This window comes from Cydia strobilella, chromosome 16 (genome assembly GCF_947568885.1).
Source record: "Cydia strobilella chromosome 16, ilCydStro3.1, whole genome shotgun sequence".
In the NCBI taxonomy this organism is placed as follows: Eukaryota; Metazoa; Arthropoda; class Insecta; order Lepidoptera; family Tortricidae; genus Cydia; species Cydia strobilella.
The window spans coordinates 2,155,897-2,174,752 of record NC_086056.1 but is presented as its reverse complement, the minus strand read 5'-3'; the positions used below and the strand labels follow the sequence as shown (position 1 = coordinate 2,174,752).

Sequence of the window (18,856 nt, the reverse complement as noted above, 5' to 3'; positions counted from 1 at the left end):
CATAACCAACATGTTGTTACCACTTAGCTTTACACCCTATCGCGATATTAGAAATTATTGAGACAATTGTAACAACATTCGTTCAAACATCGACCTTACTACCTAAGCAATGGGATCCAAATTCTATTAATAAGCGATATCAATTTCCTTTAATCCAAATTGCAACCATACTACTACTATGTGCTCGTTCTAAAAGATCGTAAACGTCACGATAACTAAGTAACATAAGACGTTATGTATGTGAGCAATGAGCACAAGCTTTTAGTGGTATGTTTCAAGCTTCGAGCAACAAGGAAGGGAGGTGGCATTCGCACTATTCCCCTCTGCCGAAGTAAAACTAGACCGAGTCCAGTCGAGCATCTGTGCTATAGGCCTGTACAAGTTTGCAAATAAAAAAGTAATAAATACTGTATTTTATAGTTGAAAATGTTTCAATTGGTTACCTTTATTCCTTACTCCTTAATATGATAAATGCCCTAGCTTATCGATAATATTTCGATATTGCTGTGTCGACATAAGCACATCTCTCAGAAAGCAATAAAATTCTTCGGCGAAAATGTGTTAGTGTGCGTGTTGTGACACTTGTGGCTCGTCCGTACACAAAAACAGATCGAGGTGTGCAAGATTTGTCTGTGTAGTGTGTCATTTTCTATGTATTTGTGTCGTCATTACAGATTGAGTTTTGTATGTAAGTGTGTGAGAAGTGCGACTGTGTGCACGTTTCCCCCGCAAAAAATGATATAAAGATTTCTTTTCTACGGTAAGATATCGCTTGGACTCCTCCCTTCCGACGTATCGGAAGCCGGTGTTGCTCGAAGGTTTCAAGAGATCATAAGTGACACGATATACAGGATGTTATACGGGGTGTAAGTTCTTAGGTGATGAAATATTTATTTATTTTAAATACGTGATATTATAATATATACGCGATTGTACTCATTAAATTACTTTAAATAACTTTTGTTATGAGAGCAACCCTTTAATCGCAAAAAAAATCACAGTGTCAATCAAAGTACAATTCGACAATTGTATGGTGGCCGGAATTTTTAGTTGTGATTTCAGTTACTGCTATAGTAAAAAACCGGCCAAGTGCGAATCGGACTCGCGCACCGAGGGTTCCGTACTTTTTAGTATTTGTTGTTATAGCGGCAACAGAAATACATCATCTGTGAAAATTTCAACTGTCTAGCTATCACGGATCATGAGATACAGCCTGGTGACAGACAGACAGACGGACAGACGGACAGCGGAGTCTTAAAAATAGGGTCCTGTTTTTACCCTTTGGGTACGGAACCCTAAAAATTGATCATAGCCACGAGTTGAATCTCGTACATACGAGTATAAATGAAATGTCATAAGGACTATCAATCGAGGCGAGAGGTATAGTATATTCATATATATATTCATATGTATATTCATTATGTAGCCCCCTGTATGTACTAGCATGGTTTAGTTGCTATTTGCAACACGGCTGGCACCGTTGTACCGCTACGAGCTACGTCGTAGACCCTCTACGCTGCTACGACGTGCTACGATTAACAAACAGTCGATTCCAATCAAGTATAATGGAATATTAGACGCCTCAGCGTTAACGGGTTAGCTATGATAGGTACATTGCTAACGATAATTGCTCTAATAATTCTAATATTATCTTGGGCTTAAAACTATAATGTGTACCCCAAACTTTTTCATAGACTTTTCGTCGGGTAGTTACACAAATCTCAGTTTCGACATTTTGCTGAGACATCAGTTCGAAACGTCAGAAATAAGGGTAACAAAATAAATTCGCGATGGACCCGGATATAAATTTGTTTTAACCAAGGGACTGATTATCAGTCCGCCGGACGATATCGGCCTGTCAGTTTTTCGGAACTGTCAAATTTATGTTCTGACAATATGGTCATATAATATGACTAAATTTTTAATGTTTAATTTTTAAATTTTAATTTTTGATGTTTCAATTTTTTATGTTTAATTTTAATTTTTAATTTAAGTTTTATTAACATAATTTATTGATAATTGACATTAACCGTAATAATTTTTTCAGCATTAATATTAAATTTTAATTAATTAAGATATTGATAATTATTGTACATACATACAATCTCTAGATTTAAGTATATGCCGTGCCCTACCAGGGCCCATGTGAGACCAATTATTATGTAACACCTGTTTACCTACCATGGGTGCAATAAATAATATACCGGGTGTTTCCTGTAACAGGAGCAATAAATTAAACTGGAGGCTGTACGCCTCAAACTGACCAATATTTGTTCAGCAACTTTTTAAAATTATGAAATTTTTAGATTATAACTTTTTCATACTAATTAAATATTATTTTCAATGTAAGCTGACATCTGTGTGTTTGACGTTGCTTGTCACCCTTTAAACATAACAAATTTTGCAATACATTGCGTCTTAGAATAAATTTTAAAGTGTAATGAAAATCAAACCACAAGCTATTTTTAAAAGTTGCTGAACAAATGTTAGTCAGTTTGAGGGGTACAGCTTACAGCGTAATTTAATGCTCCTGTTACAGGAAACACCCGGTATATGAGTATGAGTATGAGTCAGTGGGCCCCTTAAAAGTTTGTATGACCCCGAATTGCCCTAAATCGGTTAGAATCTTTAGCATGCATTTTGGCGACATATGGCTCGCAGTAAGTAATGCGGCAGACGTGGTGGCTTTTCGAGCTATACATACGTGCATACCTTCGTACATGCTAGACAACATTGTAAAGAAAATAGAATAGAATAGAAATAATTTATTCGTTAGCACACACAAATAGAAAATTACACAAAACAGAGAAACATAAAAGAGAAAAAGTGCCACGAAATGGTCTCAGCTCAGCATGTTGCTGGCGACTTCCAGCGCTGATCTTCCGGTGAAACAATCACGATAGGTAACAAGAAAAACAACAAAATTAATATATAACATACAAAAGACAAAGACAGAAATAAGTTAAAAATACATATTACATTAAACAGTAGTATTACGTACAGCTACACATCAAATCGAGTAAAAATATTTTCGACAAAGTTAATATCCAGAGAGGAAAATGGGGACTATGTTTGTACCTCGCTTTATTTATTTGTTTTAAATATTTAAATTTACATTAGTTTCCGAACATTACTGACGTGAACATATGAATATGCGTATTTAAGTAATGAATAATGAATTAACGTCAATTAAGTAAAAGCTTTTATTCATTAGTCACTAAAATATGAATACTTGGCAGATGTTTATCAAAATGATTACTATAATATAAAAAAATATATTTTGAAAAATGTGTTTTCGTCGCTAACCAAAACATTAAAAGGGTTTAAAATGGAACAGAAATGAAATATAATATTTTTTTAGTGTTAAAAACTTAGTCTTAATTTTACCCGTGTCTTATATTTACCCCGGCTGAACCTATTGGCAAGCAGTATAATAATAAAGTAAGGAAGCTAAGCGCGAAGTATTCCGTACATAAACCCGCCTGTTCCTATCTCTGCCGTAAGCGCATAATTATGCAGGTCAATATATATAATTTTTCTTGTTTAGCGTCCGCCCGTAACTACTTTATATAAAATATATATAAACTGTGGCTTAAAAGCTATAGCATTCTGTATTACAGCAATCCCGACAACGCAGAAACGTAATTTATACGCAAACGTTCGGACAAGATAGATATGACGATATGACACAATACAGAAACAGTGAATCAGCATGTTTGACCTTCTGTTTGCACATTTGCTCAAACGTTGGTTCAAGCGTAGTCACAGATTATGAATTTTAGAACGTCACTCAATTGTGTACTCTATGTTCACGCATTTAGGTACAAATTTGAGTGGAATTTAGAATGGCGGATAGCATACGGGTAGGCATTGCATTTTGTACCTTGCTCTTATGGAGTAAGGTAAAAATTTGAGTGGGATTTTGCATGGACATACGGTGGGTAGGATATGGGCGGTAGGCAGATTTGCGATGTTAAACATAGGAATGGGAATATGCAAACGGGTATGTTTTACGCGCGCTTTTGTATTTCGAACATGCTTGTAATTTAATACGAATGATGAGGAAGCGAAATGTATGTGGTTGGTTAGGACCACAGAAAACCAATAGAATTCGTGCGGTGTTCCAATTTCAAAATTTTTACTTTTTAATTTTGTCAACGTAATTTTGGGCCACGGTGTAATATATGCTTCTATAGCTGGTCAAACCAACGTGTCTATACTCCAGGAGCTCGGCATCACATCACAGCGTTTATCGACCGTAACTGGTCGTACAAGGCAGAATGGAGGGAACCAGATCGCGCGGCAAATCACCTATACCTGGACTGACCAAATAAAGTCCGCAGTGGGAAAGAAACCGCGTATCTGAGTGTGCTAGACAGTCTGCCAACAGGGAAAGATAGCGGGAGATCGTGCGAAGAGCTGTGTCCGCCTCTACTACCGATGCGGACGCCTCAACGTGACCACGACCGCTCTGTCAAGAGTGATACGACAGAAGAAGAAGAGCTGGTCAAACCAAATTGGCAGTAAATAAGAACAAACAACTACTTATTTTCATCCTTTTCTTTTAGGTGCTACTAGTGTAAGACAAAGATAGTATGATTCTCTCTATCTATGTTTGAAATGAGATAGTCATTTGACAAACTATATATCGGCTATTTAAAGAAATCGCTCTGTTTCCGGAATTATACCTATATATGTATGGGTTTTCTGAACTGTCATTAACTTCATCGAAATAAAATCATTTTTTTTTTCCAAAAAAAAATCCAAAACCGATCCAAAATCGAGAAAAAATTATGTATTATAGAAAATATCGACGTATATGGTTCAGCCAAAATAAGTATAAGGAACAAGGAATTTTATTCGCTATGTCAGAGTTCATTTCATTGAAAATGTCGTCATCAGGGCTCGGAACCGGTATTTTTAAAAAACCCCGAAATAGCCTAATATTTTGAATTATTTTATGCTCATTACGTAGGACTGAATCATGTATTTAGGAAACAATTTTGCATTATTAAAACGTCCCATTAAAAATGAAATTATAAACAAAAGAACGAAAAAGAACGTAATAATACCGGTGTTTTTGTATGGAGCAAATACCGGTTTCGGACCCCTGGTCGTCATAGGTAAGAAAAACTCTTAGGCAAAGTACCCAATATCTGTGCGGAAACTTAGAAGACATCTCAATACTTAAGCGAAACGCATACAGCACATTAATCACCTCACCGAGCAGTTCTATAACCAGTTATAGTAAGAAATATGATTTCATATAGTTATTACTAATCGCGGGGTCTCTCTTATACTGGTTACTTGACAGTGGTGGAAACAGTTTTGAATGTTGGTAAAAGGTCGTAATTGACGTGATTTTGATATGGAAATCTGTCGTTTTGTGTTTGAGAAAGGTAGTCAACTACATATGGCGCCTATGGGTTTTATATTTTATAGGTCGTTAGACAACATTATACAAAATGTTAATATTGAAAGCATGCCGTACGGTATTCATACTTAATTACGTGTTGAACTTGTAGTACCAAATTAAGAAAATAAATTTTACAGTACATATGGTGCTACTTTTTCGCACTAGTGCGGGAATGAGCACTTTTCGTGCATATGTCGAAAGTTTAAAGGGCCATATGTACTGTAAAACGTTGTACGATACACGTGCGAAAAGGTAATTCGCAACTCGTCTCGATTTAAAACACTCCCTGCGGTCGTGTTTTAATTTATCGCCACTCGTTTCGAATTTCCTCTTTTCCGCACTTGTATCGTAAATAACTATTTAGTCTGATTGTAAAAGGAGTCAATACGCTAATAACACGACTAACCGGTAAATTCGAACAATGTGATAATTACTAGATACGAGAACAATACGAGATCTAAAGGGGTCCACTGACTATCAGTCCGCCGGACGATATAGGCCTGTCAGTTAGAACAAAAATTTGACAGTTCCGAACAACTGACAGGCCGATATCGTCCGGCGGACTGATAGTCAGTGGGCCCTTTAATAGATACGTTATAGTTTAGTTCTCAACTAGCTTTCTTTTGCAGTTGGATTCGAGAAACCAATTGTCATTTCACGCTACAATTATTGTGACGTTTTGGGATATCCATTAGATATCCATTGGATGTCTAAGTAATATCATAAGCAAATCTTAAAGGAATCATTTCATTCATTCGGAATCGCGGAAATGTAAAATTTGACATGACTTTCTTAAATATCTCGTTATCGTTTCGGTTTCATATCTATGTAGATCTTTGTTCGAATTGGCCCATAAAGCAACCAGTCTTGAGCAAAAAACGTAACGTTCTATTTAAAAGAAACAATCGCGAAACGGGAACACTGCAGTTGTGTATCTCTACAATAGAAGAAACCGTTGCAACTGAAACTTTGAGCAACTGCAGACTGGCCTGTATTGTGATTGCCTGACGAAAGCGAGTGTGCTAGAGATATCAGTATGCCTACTATATATATCCTAACGTATTGGAACGGGGTATGATTATTTTATTGACAATTGATTTTTTTTTGTTATTATTGTTATTAATTTTTAACAAGCAGAAACGTCTGCGATCGATGCTATTAAGCTTAGAATAAATTTAAAAGTGGAAAAATTACTGCCTTGGGTGAGACTTGAACTCCAGAATCCGGAGGCCGTGAGTTCAAGTCTCACCCAAGGCAGTAATTTTTCCACTTTTAAATTTAAAAAAATATTGTTATTCTAAGGTTTACAATGAAACCCAATTTTAATTGCAGATATTTCTGACATATCTATTGTAAATAATAATATTAATAATGTAAATTACGCATCCATGACAATGTATGATTAATACAAATAAAAAATATGAATATGAATATACGCCCAAAAAGGTATCCAGACGATCTGAGGCCAGTAAAATGTAGATTGAACATTACAAAAAAATGGTTCAGAAATTATATAACAAGTTGCCAAACGAAACTAAAGCCGAAGGTAATATCAACACCTTTCGCAAGTAAAAGGTACCACTGTGTCGCTTACCATAAGGGTAAAATTTGCTTGCGTCTCAATACGAATAACCTGTCAGAGCGTCCTTGTGGTAAGCGACAATGTGGTACCTTTTACTTGAGAGCAACACAAATAATGAGTACTGATTCCACCGCAAATATGTTGTAATTTAAACTATTTAAGTCATTCTATCTGTAAATTTTATTTTAATTTGAGTAAATCTTAAAAAATAATATAGTTACATGTAAAAAAATCCGCAACGCAGGCTTCGTCAGGTGGCTACAAATGCAAATCAGCAACATGCTTCATCCCAAAAATACCAATGATGATATCCGCAACAGGCTTCGTCATTTTTTTTGTTTAAATAAAACAACCGTCACGAATCGCACCTGGCTCAAATGTCCCCATTACGCTGGCAGCGTTACCGCGCTGAATGGCCAACGAGATCTGTTGGACCAGATACGATCCGCCGCCGACCCAAATGCCTCACAAAGTCCATCTGTAAATTGTAAATGAATAATGTCTAAGGTATGTACTGTTAAATCTATAAATACTTTAATTCATCATGTATATTGTGCTTATTATATATTGACGATCATAATATGTATTCATTTTTATATTCGATTGTAATAAAAACATGTAATACTTATTGAGAAATAAATGAATCTAAATCGAACTACCACAAAAGCTTCCTGATCTTTTGATACATTATAAAAAGATTTTGATTTTTGCTTGATCCTTATTTTCCACAAGCTGACCACAATTCCCCTTACCTCGGTGCAATGAGAGTCAAACATGTATTTTTTTATAACGCCTATATTTGCCAAAGTTGATTGTTAATGTGTCAATTCTTGGTTTCAAATGATAGCCAATAAATTATATTTTTTTATGAGGCAGTTGCAATAATAAGTTTTGTTTATATATTTTTTATTATATCAATTCTCGATTAGTGATCCCCATTACCCCTTTTTACCCTAAGCACAAACTAATTTAGAAAGTCCCGTAAAACGGTAGGAATTCTAGGCTACATTTACATCTAAAAATAGAATTAGAAATAGATAAAGATGCAACAAAAGGTTGCTAATGCCTCGATGCCCATAGCAGAGGTAATTTGTTAATGCTGGAGCTTAAAAGCTGCATAAATCAAGCTTTTTGCATTCAAAAGCTTTAGCTAGTTACCAGTCTGGCCTAATGCTAAGCATTTAGCAAATCTAAATACCGACTAAATCAAATTTTAACGACCGGTCTGGCCTAGTGGGTAGTGACCCTGCCTGTGAAGCCGATGCTCCTGGGTTCGAATCCCGGTAAGGGCATTTATTTGTGTGATGAGCACAGATATTTGCTCCTGAGTCATGGGTGTTTTCTATGTATTTAAGTATTTATATATTATATATATCGTTGTCTGAGTACCCATAACACAAGCCTCCTTGGGCTTACCGTGGGACTTAGTCAATCTGTGTAAGAATGTCCTATAATATTTATTTATTATATTTATTATATTTAAATACCGACGAAGCGGGTAAATGATTACCTCTTTTAACATTATTTGATTTCTGTATAGTTTGTAGGTGTTTTCTAAAATAAATATTGAAAACCGATTCTTTCAAATCTGGACATTCTTGGAATGTTTTAAGAATTAAATCAGGGCTAAACATGATCATTTAGGAACTAATAAAATTAATATTAGAGGACAATCTTACACAGGGTTCATACTTCATACACATTTTATTGCATTCTTGATTCATTCGCGTCTTTCCTGTAGATATCGCAAAGTGAAGAGAAAAAAAAACCTAATTTTTGAAGTACACCTGTAAAGGTGTACATACATTTTTCCAGTACTTGAGTCTTAAATAAGAAACACGTAATAAATAATAATATTATGTCCGGATCGTTAACTCTCTATGTTTTGCCCACAGAAGTCACCTTTTTAGGGTTCCGTACCCAAATGGTAAAAACAGGATCCTATTACTAAGACTCCACTGTCCGTCTGTCCTTCTGTGTGTCTCTCCGCTTGTCTGTCACCAGGCTGCATCTCATAAACTGTGATAGCTAGACATTTGAAATTTTTACAGATAATGTATTTCTGTTGTCGCTATAATAACAAATACTAAAAACAGAATAAAATAAATATTTAAGTGCGGCTCCCATACAAAAAACGTGATTTTTTTGCCGTTTTTTTTGCGTAATGGTACGGAACCCTTCGTGCGCGAGTCCGACTCGCACTTGGTCGGTTTTTTCTGAAATATGTTTGACCCATATATCAACCTAGTCGCAAACAAAGCAAAGCTTGTACAGTCGCCATCAGATATATCGGAGCGGCCAAGGTGTTCACAATATCAGAACACGCACTCTAACGCCTTGACAATAAAAAAATAAAAATAAAAAATAAAATTCATTTATTTCAATAGAGGCGTGTTCAGATATTTGTGAGCACCGTGGCCGCTCCGATATATCTGATGGCGACTGTACATATTTGGATGATAGAAGTTGCAAACCTCACGAGCCCCTGGTGTGGGGCAAGCGTTTGTCCCTGTCTCGAGTTCGCGAAATAAATATTAATACGAATACATATTTATGGGGGGACGGCCCATTTAATTAAATTTTGTCCCTTCTCGGCCTAGTCTTGAAATGTTTTCTTTTCACTGACTTTGTATTAATGTATAATATTTGTACGTATAGGCATAGGGCGGACAAGCTATACATCAAAAATCACTTGCGTTTCTATGTGTGAACGGCACGTCTGCACACGCGTCATGCGTCATAGTGTGAGTAAGTTGCTTAAAAATAATACTGAGCGGCCGGCAAACGGCCGTCAATCTGGTGTCGCGGGGCGAGGTAATTCGAGTCGGGGCGGGGCGGTGCGTGGCCGTTCTGTATGATAATACTATTACTTATTCTGTGGTATAGGTATGTTTGGTTACATACTCGTACGTTGGGTTTTTTCGTTAGGCTCCTTTTTTTTATACTACGTCGTTGGCAATCAAGCATACGGCCCGCCTGATGGTAAGCAGTTACCGTAGCCCATGGACGCCTGCAACACCGGAGATATTACACGCGCGTTGTCGACCCTTTAAAAACCTGTAACTCCTTTTTTTAAAGAACCCCATACTGTAGCCCCTCGGGAAAACCTCGGCAGGAAGCTCATTCCACAGCCGAAGCGTCCGCGGGAGGAAATTCCTCTTAAACCGCACAGTACGCGACCATTTAGGTGCTAGGGTGTGAGGATGAATACCCTGCCGATGGCGAGCGGTGCGGTGATAGAAAACGGCCGTTGGCATCATGTCAAACAATTCTTCAGAGCACAGCATTCTTCTCCTATAACTTTAATGCCGCTTTGAGGAAATGCCAGTAACATTCTTCAGGTTAGAGCTCTTTCCCACTGAACTTCCCGTTTTTTGCGGGTACAGTTTTCTGCAGGATCCCATTTTAATAGTATACACAGACGGACGGACGGACGGACAACAAAGTGATCCTATAAGGGTTCCGTTCTTTCCTTTTGAGGTACGGAACCCTAAAAACAGTTAAATGAGAACTTTGCTCAATAAAACCTTCAAAGTAAAGAAATTTCCGCTTTTAGTCTAACTTTTCAACACATTATTTCGAAACAACTTATCAACGATTATAATTAGATGGTTTTGTAACAGCGCTTCAACGAAATAGTTTAATATTTGAATGGAACAGTTAAATGAGAGCTTAAATTTGGTCGATAAATGTGACGTTCCGCCGAAAAGGTATGGCGGTCGGCGCTTACGTCACGTAGCACTGCATTAGTATTGGAGCGTCGTTAATAATATCGTAAGTGACAACCGCCATAAGGTACCTTTATCTGTGGAACGTCACAAATAACTTCAGTCTACAAAACTTCCATTATTTGGTCTAACATTAATAAATAGTTATCATAATATATCACCAATCAATGACGAATTATCACTTTATAACAGAGCGTTGATATAGTAGTTTCATATTTAGAACAAAACAACCTTATCAAATACGCATGACAATCGACTCGTAATTTTCCGGCACCGTGGGGTCGATTGAGTTTTGACAATTTGATATGGTTTTGATCTTATTTTAATACGTCATTGGCCGTGAGCCCTTAGGCACACGCTGATTGGTGCTGACGTAATGCAATCAGGAGACCAAATTGAAACATACATTGTGAAAATATTTAGATCACTACGGTTTCACTCACTATTATTTTAGTCGCTCCATCAGCGAGCGAGATGCATAAAAAGTAAGTTACTTTCACGCTAAGCGTTTATGGATGCCAAACTGGTGATAGCCACAAAGGTATTATCAAAATAAGATTCTTCTTCTTTAGTTGCCTCTCCAACTAGTGAAGGTTAGCTGAGCAGTCAGCTCCGCATATTTGTGTTTGTCCTTACCGAGGCGAAAGAGTTCGGCCATCCTTTTAATCCCGGTCCATTCTCGGATATTACGCAACCACGATTTCCTTCGACCGCCATCTTTCCTTTTTCCAGCGACCTTTCCCATCATGATCAACTGCAACAGTTTATATCTTTCATGTCATATAGCTCCATGCCGTAATCGGCAACGGCGACCCTAGCTAGTTACGAGCGTGGGCTCTGACATGGCTGGCAAAGCCGAACTTATTTTTAAAAACTCTATCGCAGGTGGGGCAGTAAAGCTGACCAGAATCATTGTAAGTGTAATTATAGGAGGGTTTCGGCCGGGACTTACGTATCTGACGTTTCGTATCAAGTTCAATGAGACGAGCGTCTTCAAAGTTCTTTACGCTCATCTTAACACGAGAACGCCATTCTGGCATTTCTTTCATGTAAAATAATATTAAAACCGTATCAAATTATCAAACGCAATCGGCCTCACGTGACACGTGTCGTCTAGATACTGTGGATAATATATAACTCTATAAGTAATACGATTATATATGTCGTAACATCCCGACAATGTCAACTCAGTTGAATTTAGATTTCGAACGTGAAAATCGATTGACGCGCGAACCCGAGCTCGGTTCTATGTTTAAACAGAATATAATAGCACTTACGTTCGCCGTGTTGCCTCTCTGTTGCACTTGTAAATTCGTACGCAAGTGTGACATAGGCAACACTTCGAACGTGGTTCGCGGTGGGCCCTCTGACCTCAAACCGATATAAGAACAATAATATAAATAGTGAATTAACGCGCTTATTCTAATATTGGATGTCAGGTGTTGTTCGAAAAAAAACCGGCCAAGTGCGAGTCGGACTCGCCCACCGAGGATTCCGTACGTTTTAGTATTTGTTGTTGTAGCGGCAACTCACGGTTCATGAAATACATCCTGGTGACAGACAGACGGACAGACGGACAGCGGAGTCTTAGTAATAGGGTCCCGTTTTTACCCTTTCATCATCTTCCTCGCGTTATCCCGGCATTTTGCCACGGCTCATAGGAGCCTCGGGTCCGCTTGACAACTAATTCTAAGAATTGGCGTAGGCACTAGTTTTTACGAAAGCGATTGCCATCTGACCTTCCAACCCAGAGGGGGAAACTAGGCCTTGTTAGGATTAGTCCGGTTTCCTCACGATGTTTTCCTTCACCGAAAAGCGACCGGTATAAATATCAAATGATATTCCGTTTTTACCCTTTACGGAACCCTAATTAAGAAACCAAATTACTAATTGGCAAAAGCCAGTGGATTATATACGTAGTATGACTTAGTATGAATGTTACTGCAGGAAGCAAGACAATAAAAACATCAAAGCCAGTTCCGTGTTTAGCCTAAAATAGACAGTAAGTCATGGCTACTGGTCACAAATCAGCGCTGAAAAGAGCTCCCTGCAGACCTGCTATAACGCCGAGTAGACGCGCGGAGAATTTTAATTACACCCAATTTTGTATGCTGGCGCAAGTGATACAAGATGCTAGGAAACTTATATCGTACGTTAGTTTACTACATAGGTAGGTACTAGGTAGGTAGGGGGCGCCACAAGCCTTTGAGAAATTGTCTTATACTTGGAAATTTCGACCCATGCCACCGTGACCGGATAGCCGAGCGGTTCAGGCACCTGTCCGGTAAACGGGGGACGCTGGTTCGATTCCAGCTCTAGACACTGGAGGCTTTGGTCATTTTTCCTTCGCATATGACATTTATTTCAGTTTACATAGGTAGCAATGTGCAACTTGTAGAACATAAAGAACTTTCTCATAATTTCCGAGAATTTCTGGAAACTCAATGTCAATATGTGTGCTGATGGCTGTTTCATTTAATATTTACCTCACTCATTGGCGTCTATTTTAAGTGTAATAGTAGTAGTAAATCATTTTATTGTACAAAAAAAAATGTTAACATGAAATTAATATAAATTAAGGTACAAAGGCGAGCTTATCCCTATAAGGGATCTCTTCCAGCTAACCTTAGAACCTGTAAATAGAAGTCGAAACTAATTATATTAAGATAAAGATAAGGATACAATTTGGGCGCTTTGAAGATCTCGTCGTTCTGAAGTTCTCGTGGGTGTGGGCAGAATAAATACGAAATCAAAACTTGACTCGAAAAAAATATAAGCTTTTCCGTTGAGTTACTAAAATACCCCTATGGGACCCTATTACTAAGACTCCATTGTCCGTCTGTCTGTCTGTCACCAGGCTGTATCTCACGAACCGTTATAGCTAGTTGAAATTTTCACAGATGATGTATTTCTGTTGCCGCTATAACAACAAATACTAAATAATCGAATTTAAACTGTTGTGAGACATACTAACATGCGTGAGTGACTAAAACAAGTGAAATTATTTAAATACTAAATAGTACGGAACCCTCGGTGGGCGACTCCGATTTGCACTTTTTCATCTCAGCAAAACATTTTTAGGATTTAGGTATTGTGAAATTGCGTTTATATTATACATAACTCTACCTACCAAATTTAAAAAAATCTGTGAAAAAAACCGGCTAAGTGCGAGTCGGACTCGCGCATCGAGGGTTCCGTACTTTTTAGTATTTGTTATTATAGCGGCAACAGAAATACATCATCTGTGAAAATTTCAACTGTCTAGCTATAGTAGCTATCACGGTGCATGAGATACAGCCTGGTGACAGACAGACGGACAGCGTAGTCTTAGAAATAGGGTCCCGTTTTTACCCTTTGGATACGGAACCCTAAAAACGGCCCTCATGGCCTCGTGGTAAAGCAGCATACTTGTAAGACAAAGGGCTGAATCTCTCGCGCCTGTGCTCTGCGCCACGAAAGCACTCTCGAACAAGATGGCGCCGGAATATGGCGTCGTTAATTCAAAAATTCGATTTAATTGTTCTCCATATAGATCGTCGTTTGTTTAAAATTAATGACTTGCTATAACGTTAAGCGTTTTATCTAAATTTGTTAAAACGTTTCAACTTGTTGAATTTGAGTTAGAGCTATTTGAGATTTGTTTATTAAATATTTGATATTTTCATTAAACTAATTTTGTTACATTCGCAGTTTATTGAAATAGCGCATTGGTTATCGTATAAATTTAATAACATTACGTTTATTAAATTACATTTCTAGGTAAGTATTCGTTTACATTTTGTAGGTAGTCATTTTATAGAACTTTTATAGTCTAATTTTTTAAATTAAATTTTAAATTTTAGTCTGCATACCCTAGTAAAAACGCCTTTGATCCAATTTTAATTATTTTAGGTTGGTATCTTTTGGTTATCCAAAAATATGCTTATGCATTCTAGCATCACCATCCTCCTCGCGTTGTCCCGGCATTTTGCCACGGCTCATGGGAGCCTGCGGTCCTTTTGGCAACTAATCCCGAGAATTGGCGTAGGTACTAGTTTTTACGAAAGCGACTGCCATCTGACTTTCCAACCTCAGGGTAAACTAGGCCTTATCGGGATTAGTCCGGCTTCCTCACAATGTTTTCCATCGCCGAAAAATGACGGGTAAATATCAAATGATATTTCGTTATGTACGAAAAACTCATTGATATGAGTCGGGGTGTGAACGCGCGACCTCCGCATTAAAAGTCGCCCGCCCTTACCGCTAGGCCACCAGCGTTTACCAGAAATATTATACTCCCATCTTAAAGGTCGGCAATGCACTCACAACCACTCTGGTGTTGCGGGTGTCCATGGGCGACGGTATCAGTAATTGATTACTAACAGGAAATTTGTCTGCTCATTTGCCTCATACCTATATCATAAAAAAATGATATAGGTATGAGGTTACATGGTTTCATGATTTGATTTGATTTGATGGTTTGATTGCGTCGCTCAAATATGTGTAGCTAAGCAACTACATATTACCAGGGGTGCGAAACTCCTCGCTTCGAACAAACTCGGCTCCGTTCGGCTTCGGCTCAGCATTGCTCCGAGCAATTATTAGGGTTGGCACAACTTGACGTCCCTTTGCGTGCACGACCACAGATAGAATTTTGATAACCCTAAATATCCGAAAGGGATAGTGCCATATATTTGAAAGGGATAGCATGATTCGACCCTGAACAAAAACAAACTCAACTTCGGTTTTGTAGGAAGTTTTCTTTCTGTACGGTAGTACTATTATTTATTCTGTGATATTACCAAAATTATAAGTTTAAAATTCTATTCCGAACTGCCACTCAAACGTCGTTGCAAGTGACATTTCAATAATAAAGCACACAAAACTCCAGCATATTATATCATATGCCAACATGGAAATATGGCGGTCTCATAAGGCTTTCCAATAGTTTCCCGTTGTTGTTGGCATGCCTGACTTGCATTTGAAAGCGGACTGAACACTGGCGACCTATTTTATAGTAAAAGCAACCTTGACGGGCTGCAAATAGAGATCATAATTTCTATTCAGCTTAAAAGCATGTCAGAATGGAACAATGTATCGTACAGGTCAGTGGACTTTGTTTTTGTATGTTTATTTTTTATCTGTACAGTCATACGTCATGTAAGTTATCTTTTAATGAATATATGTTGCAGAGTGACATCCATACAACTCGGTTTCCACGGGCTTGGCTTAATTTCAGACAGTTAAGCACTTTTGTTACCTACAGCTCGTGAAGATATTAGGAAAGTCAGATTACCTATAAATTACCTACATTATTATGTACATATTATCTTGCCTACGACTATTACATTTCTAATTTATTTAGTCGTATGGCATTTTTTACAAAATAGGCAATTACAGATACAATTTTACAGTTTTATCGCGAAATGATAAAACGGGTCCAAAAGATTACAAATCGAAAAGTTATAAGTCAACATTTAAGCAATTGAGCCACGCTGCTGCATCGGGTGTGAGTTGCAGCAGGCCTTCTCTAGCTCCAGTGTATGATTGCAGAGGGCAGCGTGGGGGACGAATGATACTCGCGTCCGCAGGAGCTACCTCTACCAAAACCCTGCACGTGTCCCCTGCACGTTTCGCGATTTCGTGGTTGGTCCCATAGTAAAACTTGCTCAGTGTAATCCCAAAACCTTCCTGGCAACGGGAATGCACTTATTATTTAGCCACCATGTATACAATGCTTGTCCCAAATAAGGATATAATGATCAATCTGGAAGGCTGCCCAATCTGCGGCAATTTTGGAATTAGAATGGAATTAGGTCATAGTAAATAACCTGGGGTTAAGCTGCTGTCAGACCGGAGACGGGAAAGCGAGTGTGGCGATCGGTTATTTTATTGCGCAAGAAACAAGGAGGCTAATTTTAACACAAGTGACATCAAAAGTGTCCTTTAAATATTTTAATTTTATTATATTTTAGCATACATAAGCATTACAGTGGTAAAAAAAGCGCTGGTGGCTTAGCGGTAAGAGCGTGCGACTTTCAATACGGAGGTCGCGGGTTCAGATCCCGGCTCGTACCAATGAGTTTTTCGGAACTTATGTACGAAATATCAGTTGGTATTTACCAGTTGCTTTTCGATGAAGGAAAACATCGTGAGGAAACCGAACTAATCGTAATAAGGCCTAGTCGCTTTTGTAAAAACTAGTACCTACGTCAATTCTTGGGATTCGTTGTCACCCCCGACTCTTATGAGCCGTGGCAAAGAGGATATAATAGGACAGAACGGTACTGTCATAGTAAATTTCGTAACCACAGTAAATTCACTGCCATCTATCGACACACTTTAAAACTAAAAATGAAGGTTTATAAAATACGATATGGATAAATGATTTTTTTATTTGCATTAATTATTTTTATATGATTTTGACCCATGTTCTTTCACTGATATGCATTAAAATTGTTAAATAACAAACGAAACCCTCAACGCCATCTATACGAGAGTAGGCCAAAGGTAGTGGCGCCATCTGATCGAGAATCAAATTTTCTTGATTTTCGAGGCAGGTTTTTTCCTTAGACTGTATCCATCTATTACGGAGTTATATCTATCTTTGGCCGTGGCAATATGCCGGGATAACGCGTGGAAGATAAGTAGTGGACATTTCCCGCACATTACACCATTTTGATGTCTAAATGTATGTTCAAATTGGCCTCCAGGTCTGTTTATTAACACGGCAACACCACTAACCGATTATATAGGTAAATAAGCAAATTAGCCAGATTACGATCAGTAATGCCTGTGGTCTAGGCTTAGACGTGTCTATAAAAATGACCTGCGTGATCACGCGAGCAGCCAGGGAGGACAAACAACCACTATTCAAATAACAGCGCGATTTTAATATATTGCCACGCGCAAGTTATATTGGGGTGCACCATTCGAGTTGGAAACAGTATTTGGATTTTTTATTTAAGGTTTCATGTCTTATACTTACTTCAGCTTACTATTAATATTTTAAATCGTATCAGTCATCATTTTACTGTACATATTGTTAATAATAAAAAAAATATTTATTTCAGATCAAAAGCGATCCATATTTTGTTAGTAACATTTTAGCCTTAATACTATGTTAGTAACCTATATCTACTTAGACCTATCAATGACTACTTCTGTCCAGTACCTAATGAGCGGGCAGTCAAGGCGCTCGGCTAACGCCCCCAGCATGCTGTTAGTGTTGCCGCGCACACGTCGGAGTAATGAGGCTACTCTCTTCCGTCTAATGGCATAGAAGTCGTCCGTTCGCGCCTCGGTGAACATGCCTGACGCACTACAGTGCCTCGGCAGCCTTAACAGCATCCTAAGGACATTATTGTACTGGACTCGCAACGTGTTGTAGGCCCTTTGTGTAAAACTTGCCCACAGACCGCACGTGTAAAACGTCTGACAATACGCTAATTAATACCTAAGACCAAGACTTCCATAGGATTAGTTTCTAGTAAAATTGCATAGCTTTAGCGTTTATTTTTAGAGAATTACTGTTAGTGTTCACTATTTAAAGCAAGAATCGGAATAAGTTTGAGAGGAACCTGTATTTAAAAACGCACGTTTATATTATGCCAACTAATGTTATAAATGCGAAAGACTTTCTATCTGTCTGTTTTATTTGTTCACGCTTAAACTGCTGGACCGATTTAAATAAAATTTAGTACGTAGATAGTTTGAAGCCCGGAGAAGGCCATAGAATACTTTTTTCAATCATCATCATCATTCCACGCAGACAAAGGCTAGTCCTTAATAACCAGTTTCATAACGGCTAACATGTAAGAATCCATGCGGGGTTATAAATACATATTTTTTCCGTAAACGCACGTTTATTCCAAGCCAAACAAACCGGCTGTACTATCTACACTTTGCCACCTGTCTATGACTCAAATCGTCACGCGATATTTTTTTTACTAGTAGGAATATTTGATAATTTATTTTTAGTGCTTATTGTATGTGATGATTTTACCTAACTACTTTCAAATCCTTCAATTTAGTCAATTTATACCAAGTGCGAGTCGGACTAGAGCATGAAGGGTTCCGTACCATTACGCAAAAAAACGGCAAAAAAAAGGCCAAGTGCGAGTCGGGCTCGCGCATGTAGGGTTCCGTACC

The 18,856-nt window shown here is 38.0% G+C and overlaps 1 protein-coding gene across 1 annotated transcript in view; it reads left to right on the top strand.

Annotated features, from left to right (window-relative positions):
• Positions 1–18,856, top strand: part of LOC134748368 (neurexin 1) — a 211,810-nt gene that overhangs the window by 38,236 nt on the left and 154,718 nt on the right. The window lies entirely within an intron of this gene.